This window comes from Vicugna pacos, chromosome 11, assembly GCF_048564905.1.
Source record: "Vicugna pacos chromosome 11, VicPac4, whole genome shotgun sequence".
Classification (NCBI taxonomy): domain Eukaryota; kingdom Metazoa; phylum Chordata; class Mammalia; order Artiodactyla; family Camelidae; genus Vicugna; species Vicugna pacos.
Window position 1 is genome coordinate 61,050,555 of NC_132997.1, and position 20,118 is coordinate 61,070,672.

General features: G+C 40.4%; 1 pseudogene; it reads left to right on the forward strand.

Moving 5' to 3' along the window:
* The first annotated feature begins 17,876 nt into the window (after nucleotides 1–17,876).
* LOC102528787 (dual specificity protein phosphatase 18-like) overlaps nucleotides 17,877–20,118 on the forward strand; it is a 28,967-nt pseudogene continuing 26,725 nt past the window's right edge.

The following is a 20,118-nucleotide window of genomic DNA, read 5'->3' on the forward strand; positions in this document are numbered from 1 at the left end:
CTTTCTTAATTCCTAATGAGTGCATGTAGAGCAAACAGATTCCCGCTAAGTGCTGCCCTAGCCATGTCAAACACATTTTTACATGAACTGTGTTTCATTTGTATTCAGTTTTAAGTAGATCTTCATTTCCTTTAGAATTTTTTTTTAAACCCCATGGGTTGCTTGGTCATGTGTTATTAGTTCTGAAACATTTGAAATGTCTTAATAGCTGTGTTTTTGGCACTGACTTCTAATTTTATTGCTCTATGATTGGAGTAAATAATCTGAATTGTGTACTGATCTTTTGGAATTTGAGATTACTTCAAAGGCCTAACATGGTTTATTTGTAATTAAATGTTGCATGTATATCCAAAAAGTATATATTCTTCATTGGCTGTATGTGTGTGTGTGTATGTGTGTGTGGGTATTCCAACATTTGCTTTGTCCAATACAATATTAATTGTTCATGTCTTTGATAGCTTCACTTTTCTCATCTGCTTATTACATCAGTTTCTGAGAGGATTATGTCATAAATCTATAACATAATTTTAGGATTACAGTTGTTCTTAGAATAATGCTTTTTACAATAATTTTGATGAGAATCTTATGCTTATTTTGGCTTTTGTCAAACAATTACAGAAGTTGATTGTATTTATATCTTGGCTTGATTGGATTTTCCAATTATTTTGGCATTTATAGTGCATTCTTATGTTGAGAAGGGAGTTTTATTTTAGTTATTATTTCTCTCTCTCCTCCTGTGCTCATCCATTCTTCTTTAATGACTTTGCAACTGTGAAAAGAAGGGTAGAATTTCAACAAGAAGGAATGTGTTCAGGGAGTCTTGCCCAGAAAGCCTAGCATCACTAAAAGATTCAGCTGAAAACGGGGGGGGGGGGGTGGACTGCAGAATGAACATCTAGTTGTGCTGCAGCACTGGCAGTGCTGTGCATCTCTGGGAGGGGAGTCTGGACATGTAAGCTGAATCCATAATGGCGAGAACTGGGGGAAGGGTACAGCTCAAGTGGTAGAGCGCACGCTCAGCACCTAACAGATCCTGGGTTCAATCCCTAGTACCTCCTCCAAACCGAAGTCAATGAATAAACTTAATTACCTCCCCCTCATAAAGAAACAAACAATACCAGCATAGTGGTGAGAATCTTTGAAGCAAGGCTCTTCATTGTATTCTGCAGAGTTTGTGGAGTTCTTAAATACTCTGTTGTCTTGGCTTTGATTCTAATTTCTTAATAACAGAACAAGGAAAACATTTAATTAATATTAATCTCAACACTGTCATGTAAACTACTTGTGACTGTTTATGACATGATTTGAAGATCTGAAATGGTAAACTCCCAATGTCTAAAAAATTATCTAACTATTACTCTCAAAACCATGTATTTGGGGAACATCTTGAGCTGTGTAAGTGATGTGCTTGAAGTCTCTGGCTGCCACAATTTGACTTTTATCATTACTTAGTATTCTTCTGGATCAGTGATTGCCTAATTTGGCAGTGTTATCAGGACACCAATTTGCATTATGGATGCTTAGCATGCCAGAAATATAAAGCCAAACACACCAGCCCCTCATTTTATCTTATTAGCACTTACTAGCTTGTGTTGTACTATATAAGTAATTATTTAAATATCTGTATTAAAAACATATAGTTTTCCCCAATATTCATCCTCCTTATCTAAAGCCCAAAATTTTTTCTTTTTTTATTGAAATATAGTTGTTTCACAATGTTCCAGGTGTACAGCAAAGTGATTCAGCTATTTTATACATATTATATAAATATATATATTCTTTTTCAGGTTCTTTTCCATTATAGGTATTATAAGATATTGACTATAGTTCCCTATACTACACAGTAGGCCCTTGTTGCTTATCTATGTTATATATGTTAATCCCAAACTCCTAATTTATCCCTTCCCTCTTTCCCCTTTAGTAACCATAGTTTGTTTTCTATGTCTGTGAGACTAATGCTGTTTTGTAGATAAGTTCGTTTGTATCATTTTTTTTGGATTCCACCTATAAATGATATTATATTTGTCTTACTCTGTCTGAATTACTTCACTTAGTATGCTAATCTCTAGGTCCATCCATGTTGTTGCAAATGGCATTATTTCATTCCTTTTTATGGCTGAATAATATTCCAGTGTATATATCCATTTTTCTTTATCCATTCATCTAGATTTTAGATTGTTTCCATGTCGTGGCTATTGTAAATAGTGCTGCTATGAATACAGGGGTAAATGTACCTTTTCTAATTAGAATTTTCTCTGATATATGCCCAGGAGTGGGATTGCTGGATCATATGGTAGCTCTATTTTTAGTTTTCCAGGGACCCTTCATATTGTCCTCCATAGTGACTGCACACTTTACATTCCCACCAACAGTGTAGGAGGGTTCTTTTTCCTTCACACCTTTTCCAGTATTTATTATTTGTAGACTTTTTGATGATGGCCATTCTGACTGGTATGAGGTGATACCTAACTGTAGTTTGGATTTGCATTTCTCTAATAATTAACGATGTTGAGCATTTTTTCATGTATGTCTTCTTTGGAGAATTGTCTTTTTAGATCTTCTGCCAATTTTTTCATAGGGTTGTTTGCTTTTCTGATATTGAGTGGTGTAAGCTGTTTACATATTCTCAAAATTAAGCCGTAGTCAGTCACATCGTTTGCAAATATTTTCTCCCATTCCGTATGTTGTCTTTTTGTTTTGTTTATGGTTTCCTTTGCTGTTCAAAAGCTTTTAAGTTTGATTAGGTCCCATTTGTTTATTTTTGTTTTTATTTCCATTACTCTAGAAGACAGATCCAAAAAAATATTACTGTGATTTATATCAAAGAGTGCTCTGCCTATGTTTTCCTCTAGGAGTTTTATAGTATTTGGTCTTATATTTAGGTCTTTAATCCATTTTGAGTTTATTTTTGTACATGGGGTTAGAGAATGTTCTAATTTCATTCTTTTACATGCTGCTGTCCAGTTTTCTCAGTACCACTTATTGAAGAGACTGTCTTTTCTCCATTGTATATTCTTGCCTCCTTTGTTGTAGATTAATTGACCATAAGTGTATGGGTTTATTTCTGGGCTTTCTAACCTGTTCCATTGATCTAGGTGTCTGTTTCTGTGCGAGCACCGTACTGTTTTGATTACTGTAATATAGTCTGAAGTCAGGGAGACTGATTCCCCCAGCTCCGTTTTTCGTTCTCAAGACTGATTCTCAGAGTCTTCTGTGTTTCCATGCAAATTAAAAACATTTTTGTTCCAGCTCTGTGAAAAATGTCATTGGTAATTTGATGGGGATTGCACTGAATCTGTATATTGCCTTGGGTAGTATGACCATTTTAACAATGTTGATTCTTCCAGTCCAAGAGCATTATATATCTTTCCATCTTTTGTGTCATCTTCAGCTTCTTTGATCAATGTCTTATAGTTTTCGGAGTACAGGCCCTTTGCCACCTTAGGTAGGTTTATGCCTAGGTATTTTATTCTCTTTCATGCAGTGGTAAATGGGACTGTTTCCTTAATGTCTTTTTCTGCTATTTCATTGTTAGTGTATAGAGAGGCAACTAGTTTCTGTATATTAATTTTGTATCCTGCAACTTTACCAAATTCATTGATGAGCTCTAATAGTTTTCTGGTAGCATCTTTAGGATTTTCTATGTACAGTATCATGTCATCTGCAAACAATGACAGTTTTACTTCTTCTTTTCCAATTTTGGTCCTTTTTATATCTTTTTATTCTCTGATGGCTGTGGCTAGGACTTCCAAAACTATGTTGAATAAAAGTGGCAAGAGTGTACATCCTTGTCTTGTTCCTGATCTTGGAGGAAATGCTTTCAACTTTTCACCCTCAGGTATGATTTTAGCTGTGGGCTTATCATATATGGCCTTTATTATGTTGAGGTATGTTCCCTCTATGCCCACTTTCTGGAGAGTTTTTTTTATCATAAATAGATGTTGAATTTTATCCAAAGCTTTTTTCTGCATCTGTTGAGATGATCACATTTTTTATTCTTTAATTTGTTAATGTGGTACACTGATTAATTTGAAGATATTGAAAAATCCTTGCATCCCTTGGATAAATCCCATTTGATCATGGTGTATGATCCTTTTCGTGTATTGTTGGAAACAAGTTGCTAGTATTTTGTTGAGGATTTTTGCAGCTATGTGCATCAGTGATATTAGCCTGTAATTTTCTTTTTGTGTGTGATATCTTTGTCTGGTTTTGGTATCAGGGTGCTAGTGGCTTCATAGGTGAGTTTGGAAGTGTTCCTTCCTCTGCAATTTTTTGGAATAGTTTCAGAAGGATAGGCATTATCGCGTCTCTAAATGTTTTATAGAATTCACTTGTGAAGCCATCTAGTCCTGGACTTTTGTTTGTTGGGAGTTTTCAAATTACTGATTCAGTTTCAGTACTGGTAACTGGGCTGTTCATATTTTCTGCTTCTTCTTAGTTCAGTCTTAGGAGATTGTGCCTTTCTAGGAATTTGTCCATTTCTTCTATGTTGTCCACTTTATTAGCATAGAGTTGCTCCTAGTAGCCTCTTATGACCCTTTGTATTTCTGTGGTGTGGGTTTGTAACTTCTCCTTTTTCATTTCTGATTTTATTGATTTGGGCCCACTCCCTTTTTTTCTCAAAGTAAGTGATAAAAAATGTTCACTTTTGTTATGGGGATGATGATAATAATTATCCTTATTAATGACACCATGGGAAAGGATGGACATTTTGGAGGCATCTGGCTTAACTGAAATCACTCTACTAGATAATTTTACCTCTTTTAAGTCTTTTATAATGTAACAATGATAATTATTGTTTTACCTACTTTTCTCTCTGTGAAGTTGGCAGGAAGGTGTGAATAACTTCATTTTTCAGGATGAGGAAAATTGAGGGGATCAGAAAAGAAAGATGATCTGCCTTATTCACAAAGTTGTAAGTGGCAGGGCCAGAATGTTGATCTCAGATGATGTGACTCTGAGGACTGTTTACAGAGGGCTCAAGACAACATGAGACAGGGACTTACTTTTTCATTATGGGGAGTGAGCTTGCGAGTGACTGGGAGTGTCTCCTGGGAAAGGAAAGTCAGGATGAGGCACCACATTGAGGGTGCCCTTTGGAGCCTGGGAAATGCAGGGACTGGACACTGGGGGTGAGAAGATGATCATCTGGATGATTCCTGCTCATCCTTTAAGCCTCAACTGCTGACATGTCACGTCTTCTGAGATTTTTTCTTTTAAAAGAAATAATTTAATTTAATTTTTTTCAGAGGGGAGGTTATTAGGTTTCCTTATTTATTTTAGAGGAAGTACTGGGAATTGAATCCAAGACCTTATGCATGCTAAGCATGCACTCTACCACTGAGCTATATCCTCCCACCTTGAGAAGCCTTTCAGATCCTTCTGACCAGGTTTGACCACCGCCTCCTTTTCACAGCAGCCCATGCTTCTCCTTGCAATACTTTCGTGTGTATTTTTGGTCTCCCCATATGATTTTCAACTTTGAGAAAGCTGAGGTTGCCGTGACGACATGCCTGGCTCACAGGGGTGCCTCAGTGCACGTGTTCGCTGAATGAACGAACAACAGGGCAGGGGCCGCCAAAAAGGCAGGTTGTATCAGATCCCCTCTCAGGTCCAGTGCTTCCGTGGTCTTCTGTTTGGCCTCCAGAGTCAAACATCAGTTTGATTGTAGAACAAGGAGTCCAGAAGAGGTATTTAGTCCCAAAGGAATTTATATTGTCATGGATGGCCAGAAGGTGAGGGAAATTAGAGATTTCTTTTATTACCTAGAAAATGTCACCAGAGTCTTCAGAATTCAGGGCAGAAAATGGATAACAATGGTCAGAAGTTTGGAAATACAGGTTAACCTCAATTTCCTGCAAGCTGAGATGCAGGAAGTGTTTAGAAGATCTCAGCCAGCAAAGCACAGAGCAGAGCAGGGAGAGATCATTTCAGGGAAAGCTTTTGGGGCTGGATGAGTTAAGAAGCATCATATGCTAGACTTCTAGGAGTAGGACTGACTCATCCCTGAAGGTGGGTCAAGTCCTTTAAAGACTCTAGGGCTCCTCTCCTGGGTTCACACAGAAGCATTGGGTAGCCTGCCCTGCATACCCCTCGGGCACAAATGAAAGTTTGCTGTTTTGTTTTACTTCTCACCCCAGGACGTGGATCAGATTTGGAGGACTCATGTTCTTTATGAACCTTTCCCAGAATCAACCTCATTTTCCTCATTTGCTCTTTTCCTCCCTCCCTTCCTATAATACCACTTTTTAAAAATCCTATACTCTTTTATTCTTTGCCAATTCCATTTCCCCTTTTCCTTTTGCTCTTATTCTTTACTTTTCTGTAACTGTGCTTTCTGAAATACCCCTGTTGGATAAGCTTTGAAAATCCCATTTTAAACGGTAAAAGTTAGGAGAATTTTGTGTTTTGTCTCTCCCCCCTTTGCTCCTCTTACAATCCCTCAAGATCTGAATATGGCTCTTCCCTGCCAGAGGCAACTGGCTGGAGGCTCTGGCTGCCTCAGGCTCCATCCAAAGACTGAGGAGATCAATACGTCAGTATCCCTGTGACCCATCTGCAGCACCCCACAGGGCCTCTGCACAGGGATGGGACTATCTGATCAATATAAGTCTAGGGTAGCAGGGTTCTGTGGGCAGACTCTCCTGCTGTGGGCTCACCTTGAGTCAGGACTCAGCTTGAGTCCTTAGAGAGACCCACATTCCTCCTGTGTGCATGAGAACTGAATATGTTCCTGAGCACATGTGGATGAGGATTTACACGACACAACAAAATAACCAAATTCTGCATTTGCTGATGTGTTCTTCACTTTTCCAGCTACCATATTCTTCGTACCTCTTTCATTTCTTTTAGCTCATAGGCTATCAAATCCTGTGATCCTGAACAATTCAATTCTCATCCAAAGTTGCAGTCCATTCAACAAAACAGAACCCCTGTCATCTAGCTGAACAGTGACCAGGCACCTTTGGTGACTTGGTTTAGTCCGTGACATCTGCAAAAGGGAGTTTTCTGCTCACCCCTTTTCTTAGTGCCATGTTTCTTGGTTTGACTAGGCTGTGACTATATGTCTGGCAGGGTATAACAACCTGCATCCAGTCAGGAGACAGATACCACAAACTGGAGATGTATAATATAAAGAATTATTAAACAATGAGAAAAGGACAACTATAAGATAAAAGGAGACCTTATAGGATATCCTAGGACTGAAGGACACAGGAAAGACACACCTGGAAGAGGGGTTCACCCTTAAGGCCAGGGTTCAGATTTTGTTGCAAAAGATGTAGTTGCAGCCCACTGGATGGCAAAATTTTTTTGCTGGTTTGCATGGGCCAGAGCTGGTCTGTATGCTCTGGGCAAGCAGGAAACAACTCTCCAGGAACACGTGGGGCACAGGAGAGCTGCATCCAGTGGGCTGGCAGGCGGCTGTTTAGAGGGAGAGGGGACACCAGTGCCGGTTGTTACCAGGGTTAAGAGGGCTCTGGGAAGGTGATAGCTAAGCCAGGCCAGGGCTGCAAGGTCGTCAAGGGATCGTGCATTCTGGGGACCTGGCTGGGGCCAAGCACTACCTGATGCCCTCACACCACCCCTACCCACTGACCCTGCACAGGAAACGACCGATTGCCTTCCTCTTGGTGCTTTCCTGCAGCGCCCTCTACTGAATAAGTTTAAAATTGCACTCACTGTAAAAGACAAATGCAGAAGAAAATCCACCCCTTATTGCTGAGCATGTATTGAGGGGAGAGTTTAAAGCTGAGAGGCAATAAATTGATAACTGGCACACAGGGTTTCCTTTCAGCTTGTAGTAAGTGCTCAGTAAATGTTGGCTTGATCCTTTGCCCCAAGCCAGCTGGATGAGCTAATAGATACGTGACGTAGAGAAGAGGCCTGAAAGCCGGAAGCCATGGAGTTCTAGTCCACCTGTAGTACTTCTTTTGTAACCGCGAACGAGTCACTTAACTTCCTAAGACTTAGCCTCCTCGTGTATAAAACGAAAGGGATGGAGTAGATACACAGCCTCCGATGTCCAACTCTAAGAGATACTAAAATACAATGCAAGCCCCCTTCCCCCTTTCCCCCGCCTCCAGAAACCAGCAGCAGAAAATGGGGCACCAGATGCGTGTAGAAGCCCCTCTCCTGGAGGGACCTGCGCCCTGGAGCTCAGCAGGGGGCGAGCAGGTAGGTGGCATCCACCAAACTGTCCCCTGAGGATCCCAGCAAGCCGCTGCCCCTCAGTTCAATGCTTTAGAATGAGCAAGCGAGTCTCTTTCACAGAACGCCTGCGCGCTTTTCGAAGGCGGCTTGCGCGCTGAGCCCTCCGGTGAGGGAAGTTCGCGTGCGGGTCCCGGAAGAGCCGCTTCTCGGTTCTCTCCTGCCCCAGGGGTCTTGCGGATGCGGGCTCGCTGGTTTTCAAAGCTCGATGTTTTCAGAGATTGTCTCTCAGGTACAGGTCTGATGAGCTGGGGTGCCTGATGCGGAGTCCCAGCCTTTCGCTCCTCAGGGAGAAGCTCTGGGTTTCCGGTTCCTTTCTGACTGTTTGCCCTGCGGGGAGTATGGTTTATGGTGAGAATGTATCCGGGCCTCTCCTACCCCTTCAGTATATGTATTTTTTCCTATTTGCTAGCTAGTTTTTGGCTTTCTTCCCCTCCCAGAGGAAATTATTCCATATATAGGTATACGTTGGTGTGCTACTGGGAGGAAGTGAGTTCAGAATCTTCCTATGTCACTATCTTGAACAGGAGCGCCTGAAATACGTTGCACTTTAAGTAGCACAGTTCCTTTGGGGTTGTTGGGATTTGGCGGTATGTCAGCTGTCTTACTGAACACCTTCTTGCAGTGGAGAGGGATGCTGATTTATAGACGCCCCTCGGTATCTGTAGGGGATAGGGTCCATGACCCCGTGAAGATGAAAAATCTGTGCATGCTCATGTCCTTTAAATAAAGATGGCATAGTATTTGCATATAACCTCTGCATGCTCTCCCCTCTATTTTTTAAATTAATTAATTTTTTATTGAAGTATAGTCAGTTTACCATGTTGCATAAATTTCTAGTGTGCAGCATAATGTTTCAGTCATACAAATATATATATACATATATTCCTTTTCATATTCTTTTTCATTATAGATTACTGTGAGATAGTGCTATACAATATGAACTTGTTGTTTGTCTATTTTATATATTGTAGTTAATATCTGCAAATCTCAAACCCCCAATTTATCCCTTCCTGCTCCCTCTTCCTCCTGGAAATCATAAGTCTGTTTTCTATGTCTGTGAGTCTGTTTCTGTTTTGTAAATAAATTCATTTGTGTCTTTTTTTTTTTTTGAGATTCCACATATGAATGATATGATATGGTTTTTTTCCCCTTCTTTCTGGCTTACTTCACTTAGAATGAGGATCTTCAGTTCCAACCATGTTGTTGTAAATGGCATTATTTAATTCTTTTTTATGGCCGAGTAGTATTCCATTGTATAAATGTACCACAACTTCTTTATCCAGTCATCTGTTGATGGACGTTTAGGTTGTTTCCATGTCTTGGCCATTGTAAATAGTGCTGCTATGAATGTTGGGGTGCAGGTGTCTTTTGGAAGTAGGGTTCCCTCTACATATATGCCCAGGAGTGTTCTCCCCTCTACTTTAAATCATCTCTAGATTACTTATAATACCTACACAACTTAAATGCTATGTAGGTAGTTGCAAATACAATGTAAATACTAAATACTATCTAAATAGTTGCTGGTGTGTGGAAAACTCAAGTTTTGCTTTTTTGGAATTTTTTTTTTCTTTTTAAATAGTTTTGATCCATTGGTTGGGTGAATCCATGGATGCAGAACCCACAGATATGGAGGGTCAACTGTATTTCCCTCAACATTTAACATTCTGAGGAGTTCCTTTCACACACAACACTACTGGGATAGTTATAATTTTATTTCTTATGATTATGGAATAAGAATTTTATATTTTCCTTTTCATCTTTTCCAAATGAAAAAGCATAAGCATACAATATGTATTTTCTTGTTACCATCACTTAACTATTGACTTTTTCTTTAGGAAGAAAGATTTAACAAAAGCAGAAATTATTTGGAAAGATCCCTTTTTTGACACTTTCATAAGAAGATAGCAAGTTAGTTAAATTTCCCTCCTTCCAGATGTGACTAAACGGCCCCTGTGGATTCCAGTCCATTATTTGATTAACAGGATGTCAAAAAGGCAATCATATTTCCTATAGTCTTATAAAGGCATCTAGCAATACATTTTTGTGCTAAAGTGGGAAAATCATGCAGAGGAATAAATTTTTATTGCAAGAGGAATAAGTTTGGAACTTGTTGGAAGAATTTAACTTCCAAATGTTTGCAATTACAGTACAAAATAGACTCTGAGGATCCAAATGACATATTTTTGCTGATAAAGTAAATCAGTGATCTTTCATTCATATAAGCAAATCAATATTCCTATAGGTGGAAATACATTTTTCTTTGCCAGTGACTGTGTTTTTCCCCCCTCACTCTCATGTGAAACTGGATGATTTCCAAATAACTGTTTAAATTATATTTGGCTTAGGATGTCATCTTGCTGGTAACTTAAGAATATCAAAGCCTTTGATATGAGGCATATTAAAAAGTAGCAGAATTAAATCCTTAGTGACCTTTTCTAAATATTTTATGTGTATGTATACTGTATTGAGGTGGTTTATTTCTAAATGCTAGCTGCAAGATGGACAATATATAATCACTCTTAGTTAAAGGAAAGTTCAGAGGAGCTTTGTTATAATTTATCTCATTATTACAGAGCATTTTGTAGAGCACACATCAGGTGAATTCTTAAGAACTCAATACTATAGCTCTACGTAGCTTATTTAGATGAACTGGTAGAAATGTCTATGTAAATCAAATACATTTGAAAAAAATTGTAAATGAATTCAGTTGAATTTTCCCCAGTGTTTGCTGGCTGGCCTCCTAGAAGGCTTACTTTAATGAATAGATAAGTTCATGAAACCAGCAGCTTAAGGGTATTGGTTGAGTTACACAGACACAACACACACAATAAAGCAATAAACAGTGAGATCTGTTCGAACCACGTTTCAGATTTGGCTAGGACTATATACCAACCAAATCAAGGCACAGGTCTCACTGGCCCAGGACCATCTCTGTTCAGTTAATTTTACTGTGTAGATGAGCCCAGCTGGTGAGTAGGAGGCTCATGGAAGAAAATGAGAATGAATGAGAGCACATTCACTGTGGTGGGAGACCCTCTTGATGGCAAATCAGTACTTCCCTTATCTTCTCCAGCTAAAAAGACAGCATATAGATGTTTATATGTAATGAGGCAAAAGTGTTTGTTTCTTAAGTGAACATTACTTTTTGCAAAAGAATTCTATAAAGTTTTTAAGCACTTTTTGCTTTCAATTTAAGAATTACTTTCTGATATACACTGTCAACACTACTGATTTTCTTCATAAAGCTTTTCTCACCATAGATGAGAAAATTTAAAAAAATCAACCACCGTGGTGAATTATAGTCAATTTCAAGTTGGTAAAGTTCCATGCATGTTGATCGTATGTATGTTAGTTGAAGTCTGATGGAAGACACTTTGTAACACAAGGAGGCTGTTAGTTCTATCTTTTGGCATCAGAGTTGCTTCTTGGTGTAATGATTCATTCTCACTTTTTTTCTTATTGCTGCTCTGCCAATACACTCTTCACAAATACATCCCCAAAACGGTTTGGTCTGAAGAGCTTTGAAAGGTGTATTTACTTCTCTACAAGAACTCGATCTTTATTATTCCATAAAGAGCATTTATCTTTCAACTGAAAAAACCTGGACGCATTTTTGTTTTTATATGACCAACAAAACAAAACAAAACAAAACCAAAGCCTACCTCTCTCTGTCCATCTGCTGTGTAATGGAGTTTGTATAAAGCAAGCTGATGTGAAATAGGAGTTTGGAGTCTTTTTTTTTTTTCCTTAGCAATCATTTTGGGAAAACTGCTATGAAATTTTGTGCAATAATTGTATAGAAAATTCACACTGAAACACATTCAGCAAAATAACATGCCCAAGATGTGTCTTTGCTGGGTCAGGTGAGCAAACCATAGGCAGAACCTTAAATATGAGGTAGGTGTGTGTGTGTGTGTGTGTGTGTGTGTGTTATGGGAGGGAGGAAAGAAGGGTTATGAGGATCAGCCCTCTACTCCCAGATGCTCGTAAAACTGGCTTAACTAAGGAAAGACAACTAGGAGAGAGTCTTTTTTGTTTTGTCCCTTGCAATTCCTTTATTTTTATATTTCTGACCAGTGAATCCTCCTTGCTCCATCCCCTAGTCTGAACTTCCTGATGTGCAGCATTTGGCAGGGGCAGTCCAAAGGGCACCCTCTGCAAAATTCTCCAACTTTTTGTTTCCTTTGGGGCTTGTGGTGTACCCACTTCTTGACTGATGATGAAATGTAGCGCCAGATTATAGTCATCTGACTGGTTGCCAGGTGGTCTGTGTTACTTCTGCAGGAGCCAGCCAAGAAGTAGATATAAGGACCAGGTGGGAATTAAAATGCATGATCCATCTTGTCGTCTCTGCAGGAATCTCCTTCTACCCACACCTTAGTCTAGACCTTGGGACTTGTATGTAGACGAGCTGGATTTATAAAGCAGCTGCTTCCCTGTCCAGATAGTTGGAGGGTCACAGCCTGCTCATGGCCCTTTGGATTTAAACAGACAAGAGTCGGATGGCCAAGGGAGAAGCCTAGAAGACAGGGCCATTGTAGAGCATGGAAGTGGGAGCAGACGGGAGAAGATGCTCTGCTTTGGCCTGCTTGGAAGACAGCAAGAACCTGAGTCCCAGGGACGGGCCGTGCAGGCTCAGTGACCTTCCCTCAACTTCCCCTATCTGGCAGGTCAGTCCTCTGCTCAGGTGGGAGCAAGTGAGGGGAAGAGGCACCAAGGGCTGACGGAAGCTTTCCCCTAACACGTAGGGTAAAATCCATGGTGGAAGTTCCTATTTCATGAGCCAATGTAGGAACAGAGAGAAAAATAGAGAAGGTCTCCTCCTGCTGTCTGGAGCAGAGGGTCCCAAACCTGGCTGACCATCAGAATCACTGGGAGTCTTAAAAAATTATAAATTTGGGGGCCTCAGCAGAATTAGATTCAGATGCTCCAGGATGCAGCCTGGGAGCCTGTGAAAATCTGACCTGGAAGTTCTGATGATTAGTTAGGTCTTAACCACTGACTTAAGCCCTGGGAGGGCTGTCTTCCTAAAGCTTTTTCACAAGGCAGAAACACATTTTTGTCTGCTGGGAGGAAAGAGTGCACCACAAGTGAGTAAAAATCCAGTAAAAGAAATTAAAACCATAGCAAATACTCACTGACTTAGATTGTCTTGAAATTTTTTGTCCTAAATTGTTTGGGAAACTGCAAATGTTTGCAAATGTTGTAAATGTTTGCAAATAATGTGGATGCATTATTACCAATATTGCAATAATGGTAACCTAGTAGAAAGGAACTTCAGTTATGCAGTGGTCATGTTGTGTAACCAAGGGGAGGACTGAGGCCGTGAGACAATGATGGACACCATTGTTAGGGCCACCACGGCCATCCCGGGCTTGCTGATGTCAGAGGTGCTGCCCCAGGGATGCTCTTGTGGTTTCATTCTTCATCATGGCACTGAGCCATGCTTTCAGGAACCAACTGTCAGAAATATTTATACCACTGGGAAAGAATTAGCCATCTCTATAATGATTTTCCTTTCTTTTTTTGTTTCTTTTTTTTTAGAAAAAGTGCAGTTGTTCAGTTTCTGACTTAAGTTTAAATGGCATCACATTGAAGTATTTCTTTTTTTGTTTTTGTTGGCCTGTCAAGGGATAATGTATAACGTGCTTCAGAGGGCAGTGGAGGACAGTAGGGGGCAGTGGGGGGCAGTGGGGGTGCAGCAGGGGGCAGTGAGAGGCAGTGTTTAAGAGCATTATTCTACAGCTGACTGCCCATTTCCTGGGCTCAGCCCTGGCTCAGCCACGACTGCTGTGCCATTGATCTACTGCCCAAATTCAGTCATTTATTCAGGAAAATGCTCCACATTTTTGGACTTGGCTGATTGATCATGGCATTGCTCAGCTTGACCCTAGACCCCCTGTATTTTCCATAAACTGGTGGTTGATCTAGAAGTTTAATTTTTAGAGAAGAATACTTAATACTACCACATTCCTAAAATTCAAACGTAGTATGTGTGCTTATGTTCAAACTACTTTGTTATAACAAAGTTGCTTCATCTAGTTTATAACTTAGCCTCGGATACACTAAGATACACTTGGATACACAGAGTGGACTTGTCTCCAGGCCCTGCTGAGTTTCTCCACCACATTTATGTGTATATCTGGTGATAGACTACTGGGAACAGGTCCTTTATCTAAATTCTTTAGGTAGCTAAGGAGGAGGTAAAAAGGCAGACTTCCTTAGTCTTCTGTTTCTTAAAAATAATTAAATCAGCCTAAATTAAACCTCAGGCCAAAGAGACATTTTGGGGTGGCCAATTTAGCTCCCCTACAAATGAAGCATCGTGCCTGGTACAAAGTAGATTCTCAGTAACTATAGTTTAAATTTAAAATTTAAATTGGGAACATGGCCCTCAAATGGTGTTTTGTTGCCAGCGATTAGGTTCTTGTCTCGTCACAGAAACAATTCAGAGACAAGACCTGGAGGTGAAGAAATTAAAGCGAGGATTTGTTAAGGGATAGATAGTACACCCTCAAGGGGAGAGCGGGCAGGCTCAGGTGAGCAGCTGCACCGAGTTTCTTTGGCAGGTTGGTTACATAGAGTGTAAAAATGAATGGGGGCAGTATTCACTGGGGAGGGAAGGGCTTGGGGTCATATTCCTTGATTTCCATCCCGGCTCCACCTTTCTGAGGGGAGGAGGGATTTTGTCATTATTTACTCTGGATAGGACTTGTCGTGGTGTTGTTGCATGATGGGCACTTTTTTTTTTTAACATTTTTTATTGATTTATAATCATTTTACAATGTTGTGTCAAATTCCAGTGTTCAGCACAATTTTTCAGTCATTCATGGACATATACACACTCATTGTCACATTTTTTTCTCTGTGATTTATCATAACATTTTGTGTATATTTCCCGGTGCTATACAGTGTAATCTTGTTTATCTATTCTACAATTTTGAAATCCCAGTCTATCCCTTCCCACCCTCCACCCCCCTGGTAACCACAAGTCTGTATTCTCTGTCTGTGAGTCTATTTCTGTCCTGCATTTATGTTTTGTTTTTGTTTGTTTGTTTGTTTGTTTTTGTTTTTGTTTTTTAGATTCCACATATGAGCGATCTCATTGGTATTTTTCTTTCTCTTTCTGGCTTACTTCACTTAGAATGACATTCTCTAGGAGCATCCATGTTGCTGCAAATGGCATTATGTTGTCGGTTTTTATGGCTGAGTAGTATTCCATTGTATAAGTATACCACCTTTTCTTTATCCAGTCACCTGTTGATGGACATTTAGGCTGTTTCCATGTTTTGGCTATTGTAAATAGTGCTGCTATGAACATTGGGGTGCAGGTGTCATCCTGAAGTAGATTTCCTTCTGGATACAAGCCCAGGAGTGGGATTCCTAGTCTTTTGAGGAATCTCCACACTGTTTTCCATAGTGGCTGCACCAAACTGCATTCCCACCAGCAGTGTAGGAGGGTTCCCCTTTCTTTACAGCCTCTCCAGCATTTGTCATTTTTGGATTTTTGAATGACGGCCATTCTGACTGGTGTGAGGTGATACCTCATTGTAGTTTTGATTTGCATTTCTCTGATAATTAGTGATATTGAGCATTTTTTCATGTGCTTTTTGATCATTTGTATGTCTTCCTTGGAGAGTTGCTTGTTTAGATCTTCTGCCCATTTTTGGATTGGGTTGTTTATTTTTTCCTTATTGAGTCGTATGAGCTGCTTATATATTTTGGAGATCAAGCCTTTGTCGGTTTCACTTGCAAAAATTTTCTCCCCTTCCGTAGGTTTTCTTCTTGTTTTATTTCTGGTTTCCTTTGCTCTGCAGAAGCTTGTAAGTTTCATTAGGTCCCATTTGTTTATTCTTGCTTTTATTTCTTCTAGGAGAAAATTTTTGAAATGTATGTCAGATAATGTTTTGCCTATGTTTTCCTCTAGGAGGTTTATTGTATCTTGTCTTATGTTTAAGTCTTTAATCCATTTTGAGTTGACTTTTGTATATGGTGTAAGGGTGTGTTCTAGCTTCATTGTTTTACATGCTGCTGTCCAGTTTTCCCAACACCATTTGCTGAAGAGACTGTCTTTATTCCATTGTATATTCTTGCCTCCTTTGTCGAAGATGAGTTGACCAAAGGTTTGTGGGTTCATTTCTGGGCTCTCTATTCTGTTCCATTGGTCTATATGTCTGTTTTGGTACCAATACCATGCTGTCTTGATGACTGTAGCTCTATAGTATTGTCTGAAGTCTGGGAGAGTTATTCCTCCAGCCTCTTTCTTTCTCTTCAGTAATGCTTTGGCAATTCTAGGTCTTTGATGGTTCCATATAAATTTTATTATGATTTGTTCTAGTTCTGTGAAATATGTCCTGGGTAATTGGATAGGGATTGCATTAAATGTGTAGATTGCCTTGGGCAGTGTGACCATTTTAACAATATTGATTCTTCCAATCCAAGAGCATGGAATATCTTTCCATTTTTTAAAGTCTTCTTTAATTTCCTGCATGATGGGCACTTCTAATCTGCAAGGCTAATTTTATTGACATGAGGGGCATAATGAGCAGGAGGTTACATTCGGACACTGGAGATTCCTGCCCAGTCCCACCTTTCTTTGTCAGCCTCCAGGCCACTTGTCACCTCGAAATGTGTGATCTCTTATCAGTCTGGAGGTTCCTGCCTTTCTCTGTCTGCCCAAGGACCCCAGTTGTTCACATGATGTATGCTTTCCTGCCAATTTGGCCTTTGTCCCCCTTTTTCTGCTCATATCTAGCTATCTGCCTGCTCTAACAGTTTCAGTGCAACGGGAACACACGCATACACTCACACACTACTAAGTCAGTCTGACATCAAAGCCTGCAGGAGTTCTGTAGTCAAAGTCACCACTGAGGGCAGCTGTGATAGAGAAGTTCTTATAAAGGAGCTGAGACTAGAAAAAGGTGGGAGCATTTGCTCAGGCAGGGAGGATTGGCAAGTTTTTTCTAATCTGAGGAATACAGTAGGTGAAGTGTTATCCGAAAGCTGGATTTGCCTCTTGGTGGGCGTTGAGCCAAAAGACACAACAACCTAGCTAAAGATCGGGAGGAGGAAGGATTTATCACCTCCAGCATGTAAGGAGAACACGGGGGTCTTTCGTGAAGCAGTGTCTCCCGGAACAGCAAAATCGGGGAAGTTTTAAGCTAAGAGTATATTATATATTCATGAAGGGGCTTGAGCAGAAGAGAATTCAGCACCGAATTGGGGCCAAGGTCTACTCCCAAACTTTCGTTGATTGAAGTCATGAAGGTCAGAAAAGGCCAACTTCATCAGTCCATCCTCCTCCTGGGCCTTGGTGCCTGCAGAGCTCAAAGATAAGTATCAGATTGTTAGGAACATCCCTTGAGGAGGAACTAGGACTTTTTTTTTTATTGCTGAACTATTGTCAAGAGACTGCTTTTCCTTTGTTCCTTCATTTTCTCACTTCCCTTACGGTCATTAATTACTGAGACCTGTTTAAGAGCAAGCATTGTGGCCAGACTTGGATTACAAAGTGGCTTAGGCCAAGAATAGTTTCTCTTATGTCAAGAAAGCCATGCCTGGTTCTCTTTCTCCGGAAACCCCTTACCCTACCTGCTTACTGAAGAAGCAGAGTCATTTTTCCCACAAGTAGATACACGTTCCTGATTAGAAGGAAGATCCGTGAAATGGAGCAGCAGAAAAAGCTGAATTTCCAGACGACGGTAAGACTGAGGGAAACCTCAAATGCCACATGGAGCAGTTTGGATTTTATCCTGGAACACAGGAAACATATGAATGCTTAAATGTGTTTTGATAAACTAGGTATGTAGAAAAATGAATTTAGAGCGTAGTGGGTTGGGAAGAATGAATGGATTGAAGGATCAGTGAGGAGACTGTTGTTAAAATCCTGACATGAGGGGAAAGGATCTTGGGTGACTTTATGTCGATATAAGTTTAGATCATGAACGTATTGGTATCGGACTATACAAACATGGTTGAGTAAGTAATATTTATTTGGAGTTCTTTCCCTCCTAGTTCCCAGAGCCAACCAGCTTATGGTACCAAGGATAAATGGAATGAGGGGATTCCCTGGATGTAGGGAGGACCCCAAGATTCTTCATCTGAGTGGCACAGGGTATCAGGAAGCGAATGGGCTTTGATGTCAGAAAGTTGATTCTGTCTCACTGGAATACTTATGTAAAGCACCGTGCCTGGTACATGATAAGTGCTTGATTGATGCCAGTTAATTTCACAGTGGCACCTGGATAAATTCTCCTGATAGCCATTGGTCTTTTATTAGTTCCCAGAGAGTCACAGAGATTTTATCTTTAACCTGGAAGAGTGCCAAGAGGGTAGACTGCATTGCAGAGGTGGAACCATGAGGAATAAAGGGCTGGTTATCCCCACAGGTCCTCTCTGTGAATCCATCACCTGGTGATCCATCCCTGTTCACACTGGCTGTAGGACAGTTCTTACTCTGGCTGCTGAAAGGGCACAATACCACATAAATGCACCTGCATCTTTGCTGCTACAAGACCTTTTACCCTTGCACATCACAGATACCCTGCAATATGTCCTTGTAAGTTCAGGTTTATTTTGTTAAATGTCTTTATCACGATCACCTGGGGAGATAGCACTGTTTAGTTCACCGAGCTATGAGTCCCAGGCATTTCCTACAGACATCTTGATGTGAATTGTCTTTTGTGAAATGTGAATTTCAGCAGTGAAATACTAAATCCTCCCTTGTTAACTCATTGTTGTGCTCTTGTTGAAATTTAAATTACTGTAATTGTACAGACTACATACAGCCAAGGCAGAGCAAAACTTCTCAGAGTTAGAGATATACATGTAGAAACCACATATATGACTATAGCAGGTCTGGCATTTGCAAACGTGTGTTGTTCTGGTTTCCAGCTTTGTGGAGCCAGTCTAACGAGAATGAGGGTCAGGCGGAGGGACCATGACTTTTTGGATTGAATTTCAGTCTCCAGTGAGTGAGTAATGAGTGTAAGTGTTTGTGTTTTTATAGGTTTCACCCAGAAATAATACCTCTCAGTGTTACCCCCAAGCACTCCAGAACTGACCTTTCCTAAAGAAAGGGAGACTGAAGTGGGCCTGAGATGAAAGTTGTCCATCGCTGAAGGCTGACGGGGTGTTATGCTGGCTTTGAACACTGGGTGGCAGACGTGCTCTTGTTAAGACTTGATGATCGCGTTTGGAGAGCGACTTTGTCCTGACAGGGACGATGCTCTTTCTTAATTAAACAGTCACCTCCTCACACACAAAGGCCACACAGGATGTTCCCATCGAAATAGACATCGTTTTTGCAATCCACGGGGACCATATTTTTACATTATTGATGACTTGGCTGGGGATGCTTTTTTGAGGTCTTTCAATTCATTTCGGTAATGGAATGGAGTCACGCGGACCTCAACCTCTCATTCATCAATGGTGAGTATTAGGAGAGAAATGAAATCTGATTTAAAACCTGGATGTCATGTCTGTTACTAAAAATCTCTGGGTCCTAGAAGAGGCTAACAGAACCCATGGTGGGATGTAATTTTCTCTTGTGAATGTGGAGAGAGAAGAGTTTCATTGCATATCATAGAACTTCAGAGGCAGGTTGGCCTTTGGTGATCATATGATGAACAGAATCTCTTTGAGAGGGAGTCAACCCTGACTGTGGCTGAACTCACCCTGTTTTCAAAATGTGCAGGTGCCTGGATGCTGGAGACAGCATCCCTGGAGGTGGGACATATAGGCATGGGCATCTTCCATTTGAGAATCTGCACAGATAATTCTGGAGTGAAAATTCTACCCGTGGAGTAACATTTGTAATTTCTTAAGCATTAAGTAAACTCAATCTCAAGATCAACTTACCAGGGTAACAGCCCACAACGGTGGTTTCAGGAGCACAGAAAAGACCCA